A 5,339-nucleotide genomic window follows, 5' to 3' on the forward strand; every position below is an offset into this window, starting at 1 on the left:
GTCCCTGTCCACGGCAGGGGGGTTGGACTAGATGACCTTTAGAGGTCCCTTCCAACCCAAACTATTCTATGATTCTATGATCATGCTGCATCATATTTTCCTTGAAAGCTCTAACAAGCTACTTAATTTTTCACACAGATGACGGCACTGTAAATGAAAACAGATTACATAAGCACTGAGATCACAGCAGTCAAAGCTACGGAAAAATGCACAGCTAGGATGGATGCAATTTACCATATCATACCACAGACAGCATTGTTAATGCTATTCTTTTACTCTTCCATGACAACAAAAAGAGTTTCTACACACACAACTTCACACTACATTCATTAAACTCCCCACAACACATACTGGTATGCTATAAAAGGCACTCCACACGACAACATCTCTTTTGATTAGTTTTGAAAGAATCTGGTTACTTACTGGTATTCAAACTTTGTCTGCAACTTAAATTGTTAAGGGATCAATAATTAAGCAATTCCCCCATTTTCTCCCTGCCACAAGAAAAAGAAAGAACAAATTAAGACCTTTTGGCATTGTTTTAGTTCAGACTCTGTTGTTTCACTATCAAATTATGAGTCTGTTTGCTGCCTGAGTCATCACCTTCAGAATTTGTACTGGCCAGAACCTGAACCAGTGAGCCAACACACGACCAGTGATAACTCAGGTACCACCTTAAAATAACTCAAGTGTATATAACTCCAATCTTGTGGAAACAATCATTAATAGCTCATTAATATCCTGTGCAGGTCAATCTCTGCTGCCTAATCACTTACTGCAGGAAGGTAAGAACTTCACAAGTGAGACCGATACATATACATCCCTAGCTGAGTTAAACAAAAGCAATAACCCTTTACAACAGTGGCAGACAAGCACATCACTAAAAAAAAAAAAAAAAAAATCAAACACTAATCGTGCTTGCAGCACTTGCCTCCAGTTGTTGCAAGGTATTTGAGCAGTCATCCCACAGCTCTTATCAGAGTTGCCCAGAACAAATGTCTTCAGAAAAAAGCAGCCAATTATTCCAGCCCCAGCTACAGTTGGATGCCATCAAGAAATCTTATCAGCTGCTAGGCAAATAAGATCACTACATGAAATTATTATGCCAACAGCAGAGTCTCAAGAAAAATGTAACCTTTTAGTCTCGATCTTTCTTGCAAGTTGTTCCATGTATTTGTTCTGCAAAGAGCAATCTGATACAGGCACAGGGTCAAAGATACAGAAAGCATTCTTATCCCCAGCTTATCCTAGCCAGAACTGGCAATAAGTCTAGGAAACCAGAAGACCACTCTTTATAACCCAGTTAAGAAAAAAAAAAGTTTCATGCAGTGATTTTCAACCTGTGGCTTCAAGTCCCTGGGGGCTGCTAATTACCACCAAGAGCTGAAAAGAGTACCTGAAGAAATAATCATACTATCAGGACATTTAATTCACACCACCTTGGGCAGCAAGATCCACAGATCAGAAGCATTTACAACCACTGTTTCAGTAAATGCACATATGATAAAGGCAACTATGCATCTGCTCTAGCAATTTGAAATCCAATGTCCTGCAGTGACGCAGAGTAACAGGTAACCAAAAAGCACTCTAACCTACAGCTTCACAAGGCTTCTGTGGCCCATGCCTTTCTTCTGGTCTTAAAGAGTCCTGTTCTTCATTTTTAGGTAAAGAGAGCGGTGTTCCCCTGCATTCCTAACCCTTTTATTTGACCAATTTTTTCAGCTGTGCCTTACTGGATCTGAAAAGTATCATCTCCCTCTCCCAAATCTTGGGAATTTATACACGCTCTCACAAATATGCAAGAAAATAAGGGCAGACTCCTTTTGATTTCTTTCAACTGAAAAGACAGATGTAGGTGTAAGAGACATACAGTGAGAGGCACTTTATCTTTCCAACCATTTGTCAGTTCTAGTCAGTATTATATCTTTAGATTTGCTTATTATTCTACCTGTTATTACAAATGAAATGAGATGAATAAATACAGTGCATCGGTTTTACAGACATTACAGTTCAGGACCTGCAGTAATAGGGCAATTCAAACATGCTGAGGAAGGACAGTTTTCATTTCTATCTAAAAAGACTTCCTCTTTTGCTGATAAAATACAGCTTCCCCCGCCCACTGTAGCAGAAAGCACTTCCCCTCAAAGCCAGTTCATAAAAGGTGGCTTTCCTTTTTTCCTTCTAGAGCATTAAAGAAGAATAAGAGTTTATTTATTTTTATAAAACACTACTGGAGCTCATAAGAACACACACATGCTTAAAAATTGTGTCTGTTCAAGATCTACTGCACTGTCCCAACAGTTTACCTGCTTTGCTGGAAAAAGCTGCTTACGGCCTGTTAAGGGTCAGGGCAGATTATTTCATTAGGTGGCAGCCCTCACCCTGGGTTAACATACAATTGCATCCAGCTACTTTTGCGAGTAAGGGATGTTTATATGAAGACCAGCACAAGGCAAGACAAAGAAGGATATGCTTGGGGGATCAAAGATACATGCTATATTAAAAAAACCTCAAAACTTAGAGACAGATAAGGCATCACAAATAGCACTTTAAAAGAAGCACGCTATGAAAAGAACTGCAGCTAGAGTCCGGACACATAAGCAGGAGCACAGAAACTGTTCTGCAGATATTAGGTCAAGCACTATGCAAGCCACATCATTATTGTTAATAACACTAAAGAACCCAAACAGGTACCGAGTTTACCTGTTTATTTATCTGTAGCTAAACCAGCTTCCAATTACATGGAGATACATATTTATCCTAGTTTGAATGGTTGTAATCATACTGCAGAGGAGCTTTACTAAAACCAGAAACTGACAAAACAGTGTTATCTGAAACATACTAAAAAAAATTCAAATATCCATATTTGCAAAAATACTAGTCAGAAATACAGATAATATAATGCAAAGTGTTAAATGCAAGTCATAGTTTTCTACAGACTCTTACCTACACACTAACAAATGCCATCTTGCATTTTTAACTTCTTTTAGAAGTTAGACGTAAAAGAAAAGCAACTCTGACACATTTGCACAACACAAAAAGGAATTAAAAACAAATTAGCTCATCTTTGTGCTGCATCTAGAGGTTCAATACTACCAGCAGTGACATAACTGCATTACAAGATAAAAATTATATTTTCTAAGTTCTTGGCTGTCTCTACTTAGAACTTAAAAAGGTAACAATTAAGGTACTATAGTCCTAATTTCTATTTATTTTAGTCCCATTACATTATGCAGTAGAAATTCTAGCCATATTCAACTTCATTCAGCCAATTTTACTCCAGATTTGCATCTGCTACATAAGGCTGCGGTGACAAGAGATGTAAACAGCAAGATTGTTTTACATCAGAATTTATTTTTCTTTTGGAGATCTTAAGTTATTTTTCATTTTTATTTTTTGGCTAGAGTCCAGTCAGTTTTAATACTAGTTTTCAGTGAAATCTAGGAATGTTTTATTCCTAGACATCCTAGCAACTAGAACTTTTTTCCCCCCAAAAGAAGAGTTGTCCTAGCCACCTGTATCAGTTAGTAAGAAAAGGCAGGAAATTCCTTCCCTGGATCAGAGCATTTTATCACATATAACCTCTCACTGTGGCCAGGCCCAGGTTCTTACCGGCAAGGCCTTTTTTACTGACTTGCTCTTAACTCAAAGCTTACAGTTATGCATTAGTATTTGTTTTGCTTTCTTCTGGTGCAAATTACCTTTTGTTTGCCACCACTTACTTTCACTCATCACCAGGTTCTTCATTTACTCATTTTCGCTAGATTTTTCTGTGCAATCTCCCTAACCCACTCTTCGTTCTTCCCAGTCAAGCTCACCCATTTCTGCAGATATGAAGGCATGCTGAGAACCTTCATCAGTCCTTAACAATTTCTAAGAACTGCACATTTATTGCTGTGCTTTGCTTCAGTCTTTTAGATGAGAACTTCTAATATGTTCTTGAACTTCACGGTCACCCTTTATTTATCTAGTTTCCTAAGCAGGCTTCTGTATAGGAGATTCCCCATTCCTCTTTGCATTTGCACACCAGCATTTGATTTCAAGATTCCAGGTTTCTCCAGGAACTCTTAACGTAACCTTTGCTAGCCTTAGACCAGCTCAGACTCCCACAAACAAGGCAACAGTGATGAGGCAGTTCCTTTTCCAGAAGGAGATGAAGGGAGAAGAAGTTACCATTTTACACTGGAAGGCTCATGCTCAGCTACAGTCCTAAAAAATTAACCCAGTTTTAAAGTAATACTCCAGTCTTCCTTTCCCCCACAAATTAGGTTGCCATTCACCTTGAACTTGGCAGGATTGATTTGCATTTCCCTGGCAAAGTATCTAGCTATTGTGAGCCAAATCACAAATGCCTGAAAAACAACATCAACATAGTATTGAATCTTCTCTCTGGCAGTATTAATACAACAATATTTTATATGTAATTATTATTTTCACATCACCACTTCATTTGTCACAGTGTTATGCACTGTGTCATAGTGCTCCAAAATAAACACATTCGGCAGAGTGAGCACAGAACAAAGGGCAAAAACAGCAAAGGGAATGTGACATCAACCCATCTTTACTCACTATTTTACTTTACCCTTTACAGAGGTTTTTAAAGGTGTCATCTGGCCTACTTAAAACTTTGTAATATATAGAGATCACTCCCTGAGGGTCAAGCCTTACTTATGCAAGCAGCTGATTGCCCTAAATCTTGCCTCAAAGGGGTTACTAACACTACATCTTTCATCTTAGTTTGCATTCAGCTGCATCAGTCATTTTAGTTTGTAAACTATCCAGGGTACAAAGCATTAACTACTAGCATGAAACCACAAACATACATGTAAACACTTTTAAGAATTATCTCATCACAGCACAATTCCTTTCGTTTTGTATAATTAACACTACTGAAACACAGTACCCTAAAATCTGTTAAGTACTGAGCACCTTCCAGCCTGAATAGCCTCTTGCAATATAACATTAAAAACCTGAGGAAAATTAACAGCCAGAACAAAAGGAGAGCAGGCACCACTCAGAGCCACATTTCCAAAGGCCCACCTGTGCTGAGCTTTCTCCCTGCCTGGAGTTTTGTTTTTTTCTTCCTTTTACAGAGAGCAGTAGTAACACAAGGATCAAGGAAGGAAGCTAGAGCAGCAAGTGCTCCAGCAGCGCAGCCTATGAAGTGGCTGAGAGGACCAGCCTCAGCAGAGGGTGTGTAGGAGAACAAGGACAACCAGCAGCTCCGACAGTCCCCACAGCACCTGAGGGAACCTTTCCCTGGGCAGAGGCCTAAAGGAGCAGGGACAAGCCTATCCCATGGTAACATGTAACATCCAAGGCCTTGCAAAACAGACCTC

The 5,339-nt window shown here is 39.1% G+C and overlaps 1 protein-coding gene across 1 annotated transcript in view; it reads right to left on the reverse strand.

Annotated features, from left to right (window-relative positions):
• Positions 1-4,054, reverse strand: part of PLEK (pleckstrin) — a 69,665-nt gene extending 65,611 nt beyond the window's left edge. The window contains exons 1-2 of the mRNA XM_009290787.2: positions 3,723-4,054; positions 424-494 (exon numbers count right to left, since the gene is read on the reverse strand). The gene's annotated coding sequence lies outside the window, so the exon portion shown is untranslated. The remainder of the gene's footprint in view (positions 1-423; positions 495-3,722) is intronic.
• Between the last annotated feature and the right edge of the window lie 1,285 nt (positions 4,055-5,339).

The sequence above is a fragment of the Aptenodytes forsteri genome, unplaced genomic scaffold (assembly GCF_000699145.1).
Source record: "Aptenodytes forsteri isolate BGI_AS27 unplaced genomic scaffold, ASM69914v1 Scaffold346, whole genome shotgun sequence".
NCBI lineage: Eukaryota > Metazoa > Chordata > Aves > Sphenisciformes > Spheniscidae > Aptenodytes > Aptenodytes forsteri.